This window comes from Crocodylus siamensis, chromosome 7, assembly GCF_052110815.1.
Source record: "Crocodylus siamensis isolate JL-2025a chromosome 7, ASM5211081v1, whole genome shotgun sequence".
In the NCBI taxonomy this organism is placed as follows: Eukaryota; Metazoa; Chordata; order Crocodylia; family Crocodylidae; genus Crocodylus; species Crocodylus siamensis.
The window spans coordinates 50,008,076-50,027,404 of NC_143401.1; positions in this window are offsets into that span (position 1 = coordinate 50,008,076).

Sequence of the window (19,329 nt, forward strand, 5' to 3'; positions counted from 1 at the left end):
TTTCTTAATGAGAGCAGGGTGAAAGACAGTGTCGAATGCCTTCCGGAAGTCCAGGAAGACTATGTCCACTGCTACCCCTGCATCTAATGATCTGGTAATCTGATCATAGAAGGCCACCAGGTTGTTCTGACAGGACCTGCCACTGATGAATCCGAGTTGGTTGCCCCTAAGCATGACCTCCCCTGCTGGCCCCTCCTGGATGTGTGCCAGCATAATTTTCTCAAACAGCTTGCCTAGGATCGAGGTAAGACTAATTGGCCTATAGTTTCTTGGGTTCTCCTTCTTCCCCTTTTTGAAGATGGGGACCACGTTGGCCCTCTTCCAGTCCTCTGGCACCACACCAGAGCACCACAAGTGCTCATAAAGCCATGCCAGGGGTCCTGCAATGACCTCGGCCAATTCTTTTAGAACTCTAGGGTGGAGATCATCCAGGCTGGCTGACTTGAATACGTCCAGTCCCTCCAGAAGCTCCCTAACTAGTTCCTCACTAAACTTTGGCCCAGGTGTGCCTCCCCTGGGGCCCGAGGGGGGCCCAGCAGGGATGTGGCTGTTCTGGTCCCTACTTAGGAAGACAGAGGTAAAGAAATCATTAAACATGTTAGCTTTGTCATCTGGTGTGACGACCAAATTTCCCAACGCATCCTGCAACTGTCCCACGTTACCCAGGACCACCTTTTTTCCCCCTGCATATTTAAAAAAGGACTTCTTGTTGTCCTTAATCCGGGAAGCAAGTCCCAGTTGCATCTCTGCCTTGGCCTTCCTGACTGCCTCCCTACATCCCCAAGCAACTGCAGTATAGTCCTCCCTGGTGATGGCCCCTCCTTTTCATTGGATGTACACCTCCCTTTTTACTAGGAGACATTCCTGGATGCTTTTGGTGAGCCATAGGGGCTTGTGTGCTCTCCTACTCCCTTTGATCTGTGTTGGGATTACCTCCCTTTGGGCTTGGAGGATCATCTCCTTAAGGAGCCACCAACCTCCTTGGACACCTGGCTCCCTTCCCCTTTGGGACCTCAGTGCTTCCCCGACTATTCTCCTTAGCTCATTGAAGTTGGCCCTCCTGAAATCTAGGGCTGCTGCCTTGCTGCAGGCATTTGCCACCTTGCGCTGGATGGTGAATTCCAGCAGGCAATGATCACTGTCACCCAGGTGGTCAAGCACCCGCAGCAGTCTCACCAGGTCATCTCCTGTGGCCAGCACCAGGTCCAACAAAGCATCTTCCCCTGGTGGGGCTGTGCACCTCCTGGGTTAGATGGAGGTCCTGCACTCTCTTTAAGAACCTACTTGAGTGGTCAGACCTGGCTGACTGCTCCTCCCAGCAGACGTCCGGGAAGTTCATGTCCCCCATGACTACCACATCTTTAGCCTTCACTACCTCTGTGAGATGACTTAAGAATTCCTGGTCAAGCTCTTCTCCCTGGTTGGGAGGTCTGTAGTAGAACCCCACTGTTAAGTCTCTCTCTCCTCGATTGCCTTGTACTCTAACCCAAAGCACCTCAGAGTGCCCCTCCTCTGACTCCTTGCTAATTGACGAGGATGTGTATTCCTCCTTGATATAGAGTGCCACGCCCCCACCTCTCCTTCCTGTCCTGTCCCTCCTGTACAACCTTTGGCCCTTGACATTCACCGCCCAGTCATGAGTAGAGTCCCACCACGTTTCCGTGATCCCCACTGTGTCCGGGCTGGTGTCAGCCAGCAGGAGGGTGAGTTCCTCCTTCTTGTTTTCCATGCTACGAGCTTTTGTATAGAGGCATTTGAGGCCTTCTGTGGATGTGTGTACTGGCCCCCTGGTCCCAGCATTGCCCTGGCCCCCATTGCTTACCTGTTCACTCGTATCACTCGTTGGTCTGGGCTGGATGTTGTTTGGTCTGGCAGTCTGATGTTTCCTCCGCCCTCATCTTCCCCTTCCCCCGATAAGCCTTGTTTAAAGCCCGCTGGAAGAGGTCCGCCAACCTAGAAGAGAACACACGCTTACCTTTAGGGGAAAGGTGGAGCCCATCCCATCCCAGCATGTCTCTCGTCATGATGTGCCGGTAATGGCTGAGGAAGCCAAAGCCCACCTCGAAGCACCATTCCTGTAGCCACCAGTTGGTCTCCGTGATGCACGTTTCATGCCGTCTGCCTCATGCACTCACTGGCAGGATAGAAGAGAAAGCCATCTGTGCGCCCATCTCCCTCAGCACATGGCCAGAGCATGGTAGTCCTCCATCAGGCAATCGGGGTGCTCCTGACTGCATCATTACAGCCCACATGGACTAGGAGCATGGGGTAATAAATCGGTGGGCTGGATTATGGTTTGGAGCATCGCTTTCATGTCCTGAATCCTTGATCCAGGTAGGCAGTATACCTTGCGTGCCAAGGGGTCCTGGCGACAGATGGGGCCCTCCATACCTCTCAGGATGGAGTCGCCAATGACAATCACGCGACACTTCCTCGTCCTGGCCTGCCTCTCTCTTTCAGCTTGCATGGGACGCAGTGAGCGTGGAGTTGCCTCCTCCCCGGTTTCGTCCTCTCCTTCCGCCTCCTCCAGGGCTGCCAGGGCCTCGTACCTGTTCTCCAGCCAGACTGGAGGAACTCGTGCTGCCATGTTACGAGCAGCCCTAGCACGGGAGGTGAACATCTGCCACTTAGCAGTGGAGGGTTCTTCTTGAGGTGCATCCTCCTTGGTCGTACAACCCTGCAGGGAAAGAAAATACCTGTCAATTTCCTCTTCTGCCTCTCAGATTCCCCTCAGCCTGCTAGCCTCCTCCTGGAGCTCACTCACCTGCGCCTCCAGGGCCCTAAAGTGGGCACCTGCAGGACAGGTGTGGGGGTCTCCAGTCCCTGCCCCTGAGGCCTTGCTGGACAGCTCCCACAGGACAGGGGGTTGGGGGACACCAGCCCCCCCCATAGGCTCTGTCTGGGTGGAGGCCTCAGACAAGCCCCAGGAAGGCCGCACCCCCCAGGCAGGGGCCCTGGTAGCACTCTGTTGAGACTATCGTAGGAGTTGCTGCCTGTTTCTAGCTGGATGTGGTGCCTCTGCCCCGCGCTTGCAGGAGTCAGCCTCCGGGCCATTCCTGCTCGCCCTCCGGTGCAAACACCGACACAAACGCTGGCGCGCTCTTACAGAACGTGCCTGTTTGTGCGGCTTGGGAGCATGGTTCCCTACTGGCTCAGGTAAGAGGGATCCAGGGGGATTCCCCTCCAGATCCGGCTCAGCTGCGTCGGTCCCTCCACCCCACTTACCTTAGGGGGATCAGCTGCTGCTTCCCCTGCTGCTGCTCCGTTCACCTCTACTGCCTCTGCTGCTCTTGCCTCTGCTTCGGGTCCAGTAAAGGGGCACACGTGTGTGTAAGACACGTGTGTGTCCTTCCTCTCCCTGCTGCTCCTGGCTCCCAAGTCCTTCCATAGATTTGTAATTGGGCCATAGAATAATATAAATGTTATATGTGCCAAGTCCAAATATATAGGATTTTTTAAATGCTATGGATATCTTTTGAGGACTGGTGGTCAGATTGTATGTGAGAGTAAAACTGAGACTGGTATAGTGTCTATACTTTTTTTAGGTAGAAATATTTAGAAATTAAAAAATGATCAAGATGGAAAAACAATGGAAAATAATCTGTGGCTCTGTATATGTAACAGAGAGATCCAATAATTTATTAACCATTTAATTTTTTTAAAATTATTTTGGAGTGGATAGTATCATGGATAATATGAAACTAGTTCAGATAATATTATGTCTTATGTTGAACAAACAGAATTGCCTCTAACTGAAGAATAAAGAAACAGCATTGTTAAAATATGACTTACGGTTGGACATGTTCTCCATGAACCAGAAGAGTTGTCTAGTTAAAATATAAGCTTGTTTTAATCTACTTTTGTCCCCAGATCACATTCATTGCTTTTATTGAGTTAAAGTTTTGGTTTCATAGGCCAGAAAGTGCAGTTATATACAATATTTCTCCCAGTTACAGTACAGTGCAAAACCTTAACACCAGTGACAGTGATATAGACAGATCTATTGGAATCTGTGTATTGAATGATGTGTTGTTTTTCAATGGATATGTGAACTTGGAACCTAGCTGGATACACAAAGTACATGGCTGGCTTTACTTATGCTGTATTGTGACAGTTGGCTGGGAGCTACTATGCTGGTGGGGACTACTGAACTAAGTACAGAGGTTAATTGGATTCAAAGTGGCTGCCTGATTTAAACTTAAACTGCCTCATTCCAGTACTGCCCTTACATTTACAGACCTGGTCTCAAAGATCAGAAATCAGTCTAATCCTGTAACTGTACAGAAGTTCCATTCATGCAAACCGGTCTAAAAACTGTGGAACCCAGTTTTAGATGAGCTCGATACTACATAGAAACAAAGTTACTTGATTTTTAGGTCAAACCAGTGCATTGAAATTCTGTGCACTTTCTCTGGGAAGCCCCAGGGCTGCGAAAACCCAACCGCTAGCTCCAGCCTAGGGGTGCATATTTAACCCCGCTCCTCACCACCCACACTGGGATATTTTTTGCCCCCCAGCCTCTTTCCCCCACCAAATCAGCCAGTCCTCCCAACCCCCATCCCATTAGCCTCTCCAGCTACTGCCACTGCTGGAGCTGAGCCAGTAAGTCTGGGGGTGAGGAGGAGAAAGTGATGGTGGGACTGTAGACTTGTTGGGGTGGAAAGCTAAAAATAGTCTCTGGTTCCCCATGAACCCTGTAACCCCCCCTGAACCAACCAGAATCTCCCAGACACCTGCAGCACCCCACAGATCATACCTGCCCTCCCATCCTCTGATCATTCCTATGGATCATACCTGCCCCCCTGCCCTCACACCACCTGCAGGTTGTACCAGCCCCCCCATATTTCACCAGACCCCTGATCTCCACCTGGCCAGCCTGCTTGCCCTCCCTATCCTGATTTACCTGATATCAGGTGCTCATTTTGAACCGATTAAACTCCACATCCACCCATGCCCCTAAATGTCTATACTTAGCCCTGGAGCACAACATGCTCTGGCCACAATTTCATAGGTCATTTTGCTGGAAGAGAGGCTGAAAAAGATTACTTCAGTGCTATCTGTTGGTACAGCACTACCCAGGAATTCTCTGATGAAAGTTCATATTGGGCTAAGGCAACTTAGCAGATTCACGGGTGCATACGAGTGCTAAATTTAACCTTTGGGCAATGTAATGTTGTGGCCAAATGGTGACCTGCCTTTCTTTACTTAAACTGGCAGATTTGTGGAGTAGGTACTTGGGGATCAACACTATTTGCAAAGAAGACACATTATTGAAAGTCATTTTTTCTTTGTATAACTGGCACCATTCAAATCTGGAAGAATTTATGCAGTGGAATAAAAAGGAAAATAATGGTAAGGTACATGAAGGCGTTTTGAAATAGTTTGGCTGTTTTTGACTGAAAAAACATATCAGTTTTAGCAAGGTGGACTCTAATTTTTTTATTTATTGGCAAGAAGCATAGTTCTGCCCATTGAACCTGACAATTTAAAGAGTGAAGGCAATATTCTCTTGCGAGCAACACTTTTGCTGTCTCTTTTCTCAATTTATACATGGGGAAAAACTGAAGTAATGGTGTAGCGTTGTCTATGTTCTGTTCAGTGTATGTTAATATGTTCTCTTTGGTGTAATCTTTTACCTCATCTAAATAAACTTTTAAAAATGTATTTCTCTTGAGATGCACCTAGCAGCTTTCTTTAATCTGCAGTGTGCAGCAGTTCCCAGAAAAATAGTACTGAGAGAACTCAGTGTGAAATGTGTTACCATAAAAGTTGGAATCACACATCTTCCATTACTATTAAACTGTGCACAAGCCTCTCCAGGGTAAAAATAACATCTCCAGCTGGTCTAACTTGTTTTGCTAACAGTTAAAAAAAATAGTATTTTCTTTTTATAATTTAAAATCAAATAAGTATCTTCAGTGCCAGAGTAGGAGGCATGCATTTCATTGTAGTCTGAAGGGCAGTGCCTGTAGGGGAAAAATATCCTTAAGCACACAGAATCCTTAATCACACATTTTCCTCATAAATTAGAATTCACAAAAAAAATGAAGTCAACAAATTAAGTGTTTTTTTTAACTGAAACAGAATATACCAAGAGACTACTCAAAGCTTGCATTGAAGTCCCTATTTCTGAGTTTACTCCTTTGCTCTTTTGTTCCACTAGTTTGAATGTGTTTTCTTTAAAAAAAAAAAAAAAAGAGAGAGAGAAGAAAAAAAGAGAGAGAAATTCAAAAGTGAATAAAATGGTACCATGGTGGTAGCTGCTGATGGGGACACACTGCTGATGTGGACACATTGATGCGCTGCACTTGACGAATGGATGTCATCTGCAGGAGTTCAGCCAAGGTATAAAATTCTATATTAACAAGGGTATAGACAGATAACACATGAGCAGTCTTTTTACATGTTTTTAAATCTTAAAAATCATTTGCAACAGTGTCATAACAGAAGTGAAGTTATAGAAAGAAGTAGAACTGAAGGAAAGGTACAGGAAGAAATATCTAGTGACCATCTGCCCACCCAATAAAACTGTTTGACTTGTTTCAGTTCCTGAAAGGATGTGGTTTTCAGTCAGAGATCCTAGATGGGAAATGTGGATCAGGAATAGTCATTAGTTCATTATATCTTCCTTGACCAGACATGGTTTAGGTGGAAAACTAGTGGGAACTAAGCATTTCTCCCACACTGCATTTTAAAGCAACCACCACCAGCTGCAGGACTCAAGTCTCGTCTTGCCAAACGAAAAGAAGCATAGTCCATTGAAATATAGTTTCCAGTTATATACAGCCAGTACCACAGTCATTTGCCAGCTCTGCAGATGTAGTCAGTCTGGGCTGTGATCCCAGAAGTGTGGCCAGGCATGATTAAATACGTGGAACAGAATTATAGAGCAAATATGCCACAAAGTTGGCTCACAAAAAAGCAAATAGGTACTCAATCTACAAGAGCTGATTCCGATACCACCAGTGCTCTCCCCAATTTCATGATCTCACCAGGTCAACAGATCTTAGTGGAGTATTTTCAGAATTGGATTAAATAGCATTTTAAGCACCCTTGGTTAAAAACCATGTGAAGACATTGGCTGTGGGCATACGTCCCTTCTCTCATGTGTGATGGAGTAGGTCTTCAGATGCTTTGTGGCTACAATTGGTTCCCCATGTGGTGAATCTTTAATGCTTAAAAAAAGGCAGTGCCAGATATCTGAGGTGGATTGAGGATGAAAATACACCATGGCCTATATAGCTTCAAAGGTACCTGGCTTGGCATATGCACCAGCACTCAGACAACATATTGCATGTTTATTATGGGCCACTGGATGGACAGCAGAAAAATAGCAGCAGCTGCATGTATATCCTCATTTGACAATGCACCATGCTTTACATAAGGAAGAGGACTCCATTATAGCTGCAGCAAAAAGCAGGGTGGAGAAATATTTAAAAGATAAGGTGCTGGTGCCTTTTGACTTAGATATGTGTTGCTAGTCACTGAAGAGGGATGTGTGGCCAACATTGCAGCAGCTGGTTATTCTTCTCTTCCCCTGCCTACCATCAAGAATGTGTTCAGAATGTCTCTTCAGAGCAGCTGGCATCAGAATCTGAAGCAGGCACATGTTTCTCATCAGAGAATATGGAGAATCTTTCATCCATATGAAGAAATAGACAATGGCTTCCTGTGGAAGACACCTTGAGCATAATAAAAGGCATGAGCACTATCTGAAATTATAGCTGGAGTGGGGGAAGAAGAGACTAGTGTTGAGAGAACTTTTATTTATTGGGGCATCTCGAAGGGAAGGGATACAGAAAGAGTTAAGTGACAAAGGTTACTGCCCCTCACTTGTACACATTGTAGTGAATTAATCAGGTAAAAGGAAACCACTTTTGCTCTGTGTTCACCTTAATTATTGTATTATGTGGTGTTTGCTAATTAAACAGTGCTGGTTCTGGGGGAGGAAGATTCAGTTATGGAGTAGTCCCCTCTTTAACCATTTAATTCTTAAATGTTATGAAATAGGAACAGGTTTTGCACCATGTTCCTTGTGGTCATAGTCATAGAAGTACTATAGTAGTTCTGTGTTGTTTTACTTCCTGGGGTTTAAGAAGAGATAACTTTGGAGAAATTGTGAGAGAAGAGGCACATTACATTTTCTTCCCCTTTTCAGGTTTTTTCATACAAATAATGTGGACTTGAAACTGGTTTCTTTATTGTGCTGTGTTATATGCTTGCAGAACAAGTGACATTATTTTTTTTGTATTTTTTCTCATTTCTTCTTGAAACCACAGTTTAGGTAGGTGGAATACTTACATGAGTTGTTTCATGTTAATCCTAAGGGGGTGGAATTTTGGGAAGATGTTAAATGACACTTACTGTAATTCTACCCTGGCCCACAACTCAGTTGTTGATATCCAAATAAACATTTCAAAGACATTTTCTTCTTCAGGAACATTTTTTTACTTTGTCAGTAAAAGCATAAGAAAGGAAATCCATTGTGACTTCTACAGAGCAGAAAAAGGAAGAGATGCTAAGGAAAGCATATTTGTTTGTTTTGTGTGTTTGGTAGCCAGCATCACAAGCTAGGAACAACAGCAGGGCTTTATAGGCCCTGGTTTCCAAGTTACAGATAAATAACTAACTGCATCCTTTCTGGATTGCCATGTATCATTCAAGGCATCAATAAGGCTCCTACATCCCTGGCAATAACTGTTTTCTGGAATAGTTACTTTCTTGTAATTTAATTTGGTATTACAATATGTTGTTAACATGTTTGTCAACTCCTGACCTGGAGTATGACTGGACCATTTTTTATAACAGCGTAACCTGAATGGTATGGGTGGCCCCACAAAGAGTTACATTTTCTGCTGCTATGGGTTTCATTGTTAGCAGAAAGTGTAAGCCTTCCTGCCACAAAGCACAGTAATCTCCCGAGGAGCTGCAGAATTAACCTGATTTCACAAGCAAAGAAATATATAATAAATAAACAGAACAAACAAGTAACCTTTTCATTGGACTTTTTTTTTTCTTTTTTTAATTCAAAGAAGATATTTCATTCTCTTCCTTTCCTTCTATGCATCTTATTGGGAACTGCTCAGGCTGCAGTTACAACTTGACTAAGAATCTGGGCAATAACCCCATCATTCACCCTTCAGGAATGAGGAATTCTGCTTCTCTAAGTTTAAAAGCAGATGTTGCCCTTCATTGTCTTTGCACTGCCATACTTTTTCTATGGGACCCAACAGCAGAGATGTCCATACCTTTTGTTGTGATGGGGAGTAGCTGCTCAACATTCTCTACTTTTAGAGACGTGCCCAGGGATTTCTAGAGGTGCATCTCTGGAAGCTGGTAATATTGAGGCTTTCTGTTTCCAGAGACTACCTCAGAGGTATGGGGTGTGTCTCTGCAAGAAGGGAAACTTAGCTTTTCCTGTTTCCACAGATGTCCTGGAGATCCTGGGAGTGTGACTCTGGAAGCAGAAGAAGCAAGGCGAGCTATTTGCATTTCTTGACTGCGACTACACCCACTGGTTTGCTAGTGAGGTACAGCACATCTTGGACATCTGGGAAGATTTTGACAATGTCCTCACCACTGTGAGGGCACTGGCAGGGGAAGGCAAGGAGCCCAAAAGCTGTAAATCCAGATCTATAGGTGGGCCCATAGTTTCCTAGATGAGGGACCCAGAGTTGGCAGATTTTTTTCCTCCAGGCATCCACTTGCATTGGCACCCTCAGCCCTTACAAGTACCTGGTCTTTGATGGGGACTTATGTCACCCCAGATGCATGAGACTGGTCAGGCAGGGAGTGGAAACAGGCTGCCATGGGCATCCTTGGGGAGATCCTGACAGATTAATTCCTTGTGGACATCTGGCATGTCTGTCCCCCTACAGAGCTCCCTGCCTTCACCTATGTGAGGGTGGAGGAAGAGCAGGCTTGCCACTCCTGGTTGAACCAGGTTTAGATCTCTTTGCTGCACTTTGCCCAGGCCCACTCTTCTGGAATCCAGCTGACCCCTTTCAGCGATCACCACCTTGTCTGGGCCCAGGCCATGCTAGGGCCTGGGCATTAGGGGTCAGCCTACTGGCATTTCAGTGCCAGTTTGCTGGAGGTTGTAGGCTTCATGGAGGCCTTCCAGGATTTCTGGCTGGGTTGGCGGGAGCAATAGGCAAATCTCCCCATTGCTTTTGCCAGCTCCATCTCTTGGCTCAGAGATGGTGGGATGAAAGGAAGGTGTGAATCCAGATTTTTGGCTGCAGCTATACTCAGAGGCACACATGGCACAGGGAGGCAGTCCAGGAGCAGCTTGAGTGGGAAGTGTTGGAACTGGAGAGGCACCCAGCCACTGACCCAACCAACCCATCCCTGTGGAGACAGTGTCAGGAAAGGAAGGAAGAGCTTCATGATCTGGATGACTACCACACCCATGATGCGTTTGTCTGCCCATATGTCCAGTTCCTTCAGGAGATGGACCATGGCTCCCACTTCTTCTATGCCGTGGAGAGGAGGTGGGAGCCAAGAAGTGGATCACCTGCTTTCTGGTGAGTGACACCACCCCCTTCACTGATCTAGGTGAGATGTGCTAGCATGCGCAGGCCTTCTATGAAGAGGTGTTCTCTCTGGATCCAACCAATACTGAAGCCTGTCAGACCCTGTAGGAGGGACTCCTGAAGGTCAGCACAGGTGACCAGGATCAGATGGAGGGGCTTCTCTCACTCTGGATGAGCTTTTGGCCACCCTCCGCCTGATGCTTGGCAACAAGGTGCTGGGCATCAATGGGCTGACTTTGGAATTCTACCCAGCTTTCTGGGACATCCTCGGCTTGGACCTTGCTGTGGTCTAGGCTAAATCTGAAGGAAGTGGGGAGCTCCCCCTGTCATGCTGAAGGGCTGTGCTAACCCTCCTGCTGAAAAAGGGAGATCCCTGTAACCTAATTGGTGTCCCATGTCCCTTCTCTGTATGGACTACGGGGTGGTAGTGAAGGGCATCTTGCTGCACCTGCAGTCCGTGCTGACAGACATGATCCATCCCAACCAGATGTATGCAGTGCCCAGACGTTCCATCTTCAGCAACCCGTACCTGGTTTGGGACCTCCTTGAGCTTGCACACCAGGAGTGCCATCTTTCACCCTCCTATCTGTGGACCAGGAGAAGGCATTTGACAGAGTGGATCATAGGTACCTCACAGGCATGCTGCTGGCCTTTGGCTTTGGGCTCTGCTTTGTGCAAGCTCTCCAGGTGCTGGATGCCTCTGCAGAATATTTGGTCAAGCTCAACTGGACCCTGACAGAGTCCATCTTGTTCAGGAGAGGGGTGCATCAAGGCTGCCCACTGTCAAGCCAGCTGTACACCTTGGCCCTGGAGCCGTTCTTCATTCTTCTGTGGAAGCAGATGGAGGGGTTGATGCTCTGGGACCTGGCAGTTAAGATGGTCCTGCCAGCATATGCTGATGATGTACTTTTCATGGTCCAGGACTCAGGCAACCTGGTGCAAGTGGAGGCCTGCCAGGCATTGCAATTGGCAGCCTCCTTTGCCCAGGTCAGCTAGGTCAAGAGTTTTGACCTGGTGGTGGGTGACAGGTGGTAGGTGGTCTCACTCCCACTCACTGTCTATGGGATCCACTGAAGTGTGGGCTCACTGCTCTACTTGGGGGTCTACCTGTCCCACACAGACCCCTCCTCACCATGCACCAGTCACCCAGGGCACCAACTTACTCATTAAGCCCCTCCTCTGAAACCCTCAGCTGTAAGTACCAATGGCAAAGTCTCTGTGATTGCAACAAAGGTTGATCCTGGCTGGTGTCACCTGTATCAGAGACCACCTGGACTATGATATGTAGGAGTGGGTTGACTCTGCTGTGCTGGTCGCCTGCATGAGTCAGGAGGTGAAATCTGCCCTACCTCCCAATGCCCTTGCCTTTGACCAGGTTCTGTGTGGCAGTAGTCCTTGCCTCTCCCCGCCCCCTCAGCATGGCCTCCAGCCCACCAGAGTTTGTCATGAGGCCAATGCCTCACCCAGCCTCATGGCATTCCCTGCTCCACCACCTGAGCCAGCTGGAGAACACCAGACTGGTCTGTTTTTCCACTGCTCATTCCTACCATCTTTACACACTCATGCACCACACTGTCCATCATGCCACCCTCATGTCCTGCCCAGATACCAAGTGGCAGGACCTGCTCAGTGAGGGCATGTTTGGGGCACTCCAGTGACTGAGGCTGTACTCCACTCTCATTCTATGAGCCACTGGGAACCTCAGCTGGTGGCTCCTCCATGGAGCCATTGCCGTGGGCATACATGTGGTTAGCTTCACGGACAGTCCAGTCTCCTGGCCCTTTGGTGGGCAGAGGGAGACCCTGGTGCACATGACCCTTGAGTGAACCAGGCTGCATCCCCTTTGCCTTCAGAACCTCCTCTTAACGTTCTTGTTGAATTTCACTCTGCACCTTTTTTGTTTTTGGCCACCCCATCTGTGGCCCCACCAAGTCCTGGGACCTCCTGGTCAACCTTCCCCTGGCTCTGGCCAAGTGGTCCCTGTACTTGACAAGGAAAGAGGCTCTGGCCAGGAAGCTGCCTGGAGACTGCAAGGCCATTTTTCTCTCACTTGTCCATGCACATTTCCAAGTGGCATCCACCAGCTCCATTGATGCCTTGGACTGGTGGGTGTGGCTTGGGGGGGCTCTACTTGGTGTCCCCTCAAGTGCACTTATTTTCACATTTTGACCCTTTGACCCACAAATAATTGAAATCCTGTTTATGCTTTAGTTGTACCAAGGAAGTAGTGTATCTTCAAGCCTTTGGCCCTACAGAGGGGCTATTAGTTTGCTAGGTGGGCCTTAAGGCCCACGTTAATATGGAAGATACAAATGGACAGGAGTTTCTGGGGTCTGGCCAATTGGCATCTGGGGACACTAGTCCTTTATCCCATCTGGCCTGCTGAAGCATCTGTAACCTAGAGTTCCCTGCACCCTGTAACCACTGCAGCAGTCTGATGGGGGCAGGGAGCTGTGGCCTGGATATGACCTGATACCACCTGCAACAGCATGTGGCCCCATGTGGCCTATGGGGACTAGGCCAATAGGGAACTATTCAATTTGGGTTTAGATTAAGCCAATTCAGATGCCAGAGATTTGATTCAGAGCTCCAAATCAGTTTCCCTACTTCGATTTGGCTGAATTGGCTCTGAAGCTTCAAGCATCCATGACACGAGTTTTGCCTGTCAGCAAATAAGGTTCAGGGGTTCTGGATTCTGGGGTAGACTTAGTGGTCTCAGCAGGGGCTAGCACCCTGTGCCACGTGCCGTGGGGATACAAGCATTTGTGGGAGCCACTGAACGACATTGCTGAGAGCTGTCAGAGAGCACACAGACAGTCCCACAGGAAGCTACATGTGGCACAGAGAGTGCCGACCTGGCCTGATGCCATCACTTTGAGGAGGACCAGGTTGGGTCTTGCCACCACTGTGAGGTGGGGCATGTGGCATCATGCTGTGTCAGCACTCTGTACCATGTGTAGGCCCACAGCAGCTGTGTGCAGCAGGGTTTGGGGGGGGGGGAAGAGAGAAAGTGTCCCTCCTCCAATTCTGACCCAAAAGCCCCTCAACCCCACATATGGTACAGCTTTGGTCCCTGACACCCACCCAAGAACTCCCTGGGACCCTACACATGGTGCAGCTGGGCCCTGCTGGCATGCACCATTTGTAAATATGAAACACAAGGAGGGGGTGCCGCTAGCTGGCATGGTTAGAAACTACCAGCCAGCACATGGGTAGTTTCACAGCTACTTTTTGCAGGCAGCTGTGGGGCTCTGTGTGGAAGGAGCAGGAGTGTGGCAGCCCTCCCCCAACCCTACAGTGGTGCAGCTGGACTCCACCTGTGGTGCATGTGATGCATGCTGGTAGTGGCTGGAACCACTGGGGGACTCTGGCAGTAGCAGGCAGCTAGCACTGTGAGGATCCTGGGGCTGCATGATGCCAGCAGTTGCGAAGGTTGGGGGCGGGGTCAGAGGCACATGTGTGGATGTCTCTCCCCACCCTACCACCACATACGTGTCCAGACGTCATTAAAGCACTGCCCAGCTTTTTGTCTCTCTTGCTCTTCCTCACTGTCCTTTATATGTGTATGTGTATATAGTGGGTTTCTAGTTTACTTGTGGAAATTCATGGATATTTGGGGTTCACTTTCTAATGTGTGCAATTTGGATTTGTTAATCTGAGGTTTTGAAGTTTTGTAACCAGGGAACCTCAGGATTCCTGCCCATGAGGCAACTGGTGAGACCTTGGCACAGGGGCCTGGCTAGGGCCAGCACCAGGGATCCACCTGGATGGCAGAGGAGGTGGCCAGCCTCCTGTCAATTTGGGGCCAGGAGGATGCACTTCGGCAATTTAGAGCTAGGTCACTGTAATGAACATCTCTATTGGGCAATAGCTGCCCAGATGGCATAGTGAGGGCACCAGAAGATGTGGCAGCAATGCCACACTAAGACCAAGGCAGTGGAAATTTACTGCTGTCCATGATGCCAACCAGTGGTCAGGAGCAGGGCACACCACCATGCTCCACTTCGAGGATCTGGCTTGCATCCTGAGGCTCACAGCCACCAAGTCCCCCCACTGCTCCTTTGCCACTGGGTGAGGGGCAGCAGCAGGAGCAGCCAGTGCAGGGACCCAGCCAGAGTCCCCAAAAGCACGGCCATCCTCTAAACCTGCCGGTCTACCATCAATGAGTGTCAGAAGCAATAGTAGCAAGGGGGAGACATTGCCAGCCACAGCCAGTGGCACCTGCATGCCTGAGGAGAGCCCCAAGCAAGAGGACCCCTGACCCCTGCTGAACAGCAGTAGCAGTGGGGAAGCGCAGCTGAGGGTGTTGCCTGGATCAGTGGAGGGCACACCCCAGCAACCCTGACACCAGCCCTCACCTCCACCAGAGACTGGTCCAGCTCTGCCACTCAAGCCAGCCACCTGTTACCAAGACCTGGTAAGTCCTACATGCCATGGGGAATTGGGAGATTTTCCCCCAGACTGCTCCTTTTCAAAGCCTAGGCGTGCCTCATGTGTGTCCTTTCCACCTCCCTCCCTCCCTTCTCTTCTACCCCGACCCATAAGGGCCAAGACCATCCCCCCACCTTGCCAGCATTTCCTGCTGGATGGAGCTGGCCCTGGTGATGAGGGCAGGGGGGAGGTGTGTGAGGGGGGTGTAGGACTCACCCCATGAGCCCTTGTGGCCCCAGCTCCACAGCACTGGGGCCATGACCTGAGGACCTGGCCCTCTTGGAACACTGATCTTCCCTGGTACAGGGAGATGCTGGGCATCAGCCTGAGCTGACTGTAACATGTCCCCAGGAGACTCCATCCAGGCACATAGTGGGAGGGAATGGCCATCTTGGAATCTGGGCATGGCCCTTGTCAGAGGGATGGACCCACATAGATCTGGGCATGGAAACATGGGCATGGACTGCCTGTGTGGCCATGTGCCGAAGGTTGAGGCTAATCCTTAGGGACCCTCACGAGGCTTTTCTTGACCCATGCCATGTTGCTGTATCTAAAGATGGCCATCCACTTGTTTTTTCTCCTGACAGTGCATCTGCCAGAGGAGATGCCATTGCCCTGTACCCAGGAGCTTCCAACCAAGTCTCCCAGATACCAGGTGCTATTGGATGCACTGCCTTTAGCTGGAGTGGCACATCTAGTGAGAGGGATGACAAGAGGAGGTGGTCCAGGAGGAGTGGTTACATCACCAGCAGGCTCAGGACTTCTAGATCCAAGTCCTATGGAAGCTCTGTCAATTTTTCTGTGACCATGCTGTGGCTGTTGGGGAGTTGCAGACTGGAAGGGTGGCTCTGGAGCACCTGGATACCCTGATTTTGGGGCAGCTACTCATGGACAGCTTAGAGGAGATGCAGTGACTTTGGGCCTCCATTGATATGGCCATAGCACATGAGCTCAGGGTCAGTGAGCAGCTCATGGCTACCATTCCTGCCCCATCTGCTCTCTTCCATGCTCCACCAGCCACGCCACAGCCATCAGGTCAGCCTGTGCCCCTAGTACCAGGGGCAGGGCCTAGCTGGGGGAAAGTTGGCTAGATGGTGTGCCACAGTCACCCCCCCCAAGCAGGCTCCACAAGCCCACTATAGGCATCAAGGGGCATGGGTCCTGCCTTCCCATGGCCCAGACCAGCCTTCAGTGGCTGTCGACAGGAAGAGTGCCCAACCACCTTCCTAGAGAAGCTGTGCCCTAGGCCATGTCTTCATGGCCCAGGTACATGTGAAAGGACCAGGTCCCAAGGACCACATCAGGACCATAGGGCAGTGTAACAAGTTGCCCCCCCCCCCAGCAGCATCTTTTTGCTTGCTATGTACAACCAATGAGGGGTGCCCTTGCAAGAAGACCCCTAAGATGTGCCCTTAATGTTTCTTGTGTCTCACTTTTATTCACCTGCCACATCTTGATGGAAATTTTATACATATGTTCTCATAAGCGGGAGACTGCCTATTGTGTTTTTATGTTGGATTCTCAGCCACCATGGGCCTTGACCCTCATCTTCCTCTAGAAAAGCGTCCCAGTCTAAAAAACACCAGATAGGACCTAGAGCCTTAGAGTCAGACCATGGATTCTGGGGGCTCATGGCCCTCCTTTTAGCCTTCCATATGGAGTCCCAACTCTCTGACCCAGAGGCCCATCCACTGGCCTCAAAGCCCAGGAGCTGCAGTTCAAAGCTAGGCAGAAGCCCTGAACTGCCACTGTTCCAGACAAAAAGCACATGCTGTGTGCACCAGGCCACCCTGGCCTATTATGAATATGCCTAAGGTGCCAATGAGGCCTCCTGCAGCCCCCTCCACAAATCAACAGTTTAATCAAAGTGCACGTATGTGTGAATACACACACAGAGAAAGAGTGTCAATTACTGAGTCCTAACCATAAGAAAAAAAATAGAAATTGAAAAAGGCAGCAAGGCCAACTTACATTTTCTTTGTGGCTAAGTTCTTCTGCTTCCCTGCTGCCTGTGATGCTCCTCCTGGTAACACTGCTATTGCTTCTCAGAGGATCAGCAGCAGTTCCCTCCTTACAGCACTTAGACAAGCAGCCAAGCCTCTCTAGGGTGCTAGGGTTCTCATGACAATATGAAGAAGAGGGTTCAGAGGGGAAGGAAAGACCTCGTACAAAAGAGAAGGGGGCGGTATAACAAAGAACCCTATCCCTGTTACTAGAAGGCAGGTTGGTCACTTTAAGACCAGAACTTTGCAGGCAAAGCCTGCTGGCAGGTAAGTGGTTAACAGCTGAGCCTGGTCAGCTAGTCAGGTAACCAGAAGGGGCAGGCCAGAACTATAAAATCCCTGGGTGTGGTGGTAGTAGAGAGGCAGCTATAGAAGGGGAAAGAAGGGGTGCGTGCGTGCATTCACCAATCCATTAAGGATGGCCTCTTTAATAAACTTTTCTAAGATCTTCCCCGAGATAGAAGTCAGGCTGATGGGCCTATAGTTAGCGGGATCCACTTTCCTGCCTTTCTTGAACATGTGCACCACACTGGCCTTCCTGCAGTCTTCGGGCACTACACCAGAGCGCCAGAAGTTTTCAAAGATCTGTGCCAGTGGCTGGGCTATGACGCTCGCCAGCTCCTTGAGTACTGTGGGGTGTAGATTGTCAGGTCCGGCTGACTTGAAAGAACACAGCTTCTCAATATGTTCCTTCACGAGGTCAGCATTCATGGAGGGCAGGGGATCTCCTTCACCCGGACCTCCCTGTCACAAAGTGGGCATGGGCATCCCATGGGACTGATGAAAGACCAGTGCAAAGTACCCATTTAATAGGTTGGCTTTTTCCTGGGCATCAGTTGTCAGTTGGCCCATCTGGTTCAGCAGGGGTCCAATGTTGCCCTTGCTTTTTCTCTGGCTCCCAAATATCTGAAAAAGGACTTTTTATTGTCCTTGATGCTGGAAGCTAGCTGGATTTCACTAGCAGCCTTGGATTTCTTGGTTTGCTCCCTGAAGGACCAGACCAGTGCAGATTAATTCTCCTTGGAGGTGAATCCTGTCCTCCCTCCTTTCTAGGCTTTTCTTTTTAGCCTTAGGAGGTCTGCTAGGTCCCTGGAGAGCCAGGGGGGCTGCTGTGCCCTCTTGCTGCCTTTCCTCTGAAATAGAATAGACGTAGCTTGTGCATTGAAGATTGCTCCCTTGAGGAGCAACCACTCTTCTTGAACTCCCCTCTCCCTGGGATCATGGTCCCTAAGGGCTTCATGGACAAGATTCCCAAGCTTGTTAAAGTTGGCTTTTCTGAAGTCAAGGACTTCCGTGTTGCTGACTGACTTGCCAGCTTTACGGCGGACGGTGAAGGTGATCAGCTCTTGGTTGCTGTCACCCAGCTTCCCATCAATCACTAGGTCGCCGATTAGGTCATCCCCAGTAGCCAGTACCAGGTCGAGCAGAGCTTTGCCTCTTGTTGACCCATAGACTTCTTGAGTCAGGTAGAGGTCATCCATGCATGAGAGAAAGCTTTGCGACTGCTCAGATTTTGCTGAGTGATCCTCACACAAGATGTCCAGGTAACTGAACTCACCCATGACAACCATGGTCCTGCAGCATGCAGCCTCAGCCAGTTCCTGGGTGAACTCCTGGTCAAGCTCAGGACTTCGGGTGGGAGGTCTGTAGTAGACACCCACTGTTGTGTCCCCGTGCCATGTTCCCCACGGATTTTAACCTGGAGGGTCTCCAATCATCCACCCTGGTTGCCAGTATCAGCTTGCAGGGACATGTAGCTTTCCTTAACATAGAGAGCTACACCCCTACCCCTTTTATCTACACAATCCCTCCTGTACAAGGTATAGCCATCTATATCCATGGTCCAGACATGGGTGGAGTCCCACCAGATCTCTGTTATCCCTATGACATCATAATTATTTGCATTGAGCGGGAGGACAAGCTCCTCCTGCTTATTTCCCAAGCTCCTGACATTTGTGCACATGCAGGCAAGTGTCCCCTTGGGGGCTCTTGCCTTGCCTACAGATTGTACCAGGGCTGGGGCAAAGGTGGTCTCCCTTAAGTGCCTTGGCCTGCTGGCTTTGCAAGGGTTGCTCAGTGGGCCAGCAGTGGTGGTAGTCCCCCCATACCCCAATGGGGTTATTTTAAAGCTTGGTGGAGCAGGTCAGCTGGTCTGGCTGAGAAAAGCCTCCTCCCCAGGGGAGAGAGGTGGAGGCCATCTCTTACCAGAAGCTTACTGCCTCTCTCACCAAAGAGTGGGCTGTGGTCATGGAAGCCAAAGCCTTCCTGATGACACCAGCACTGCAGTCTTTGGTTGACTATGTGGACCCTCCTTTCCCTCCTCAGCCATAGCCTGAGACTGGGAGGATCAACGAGAACAC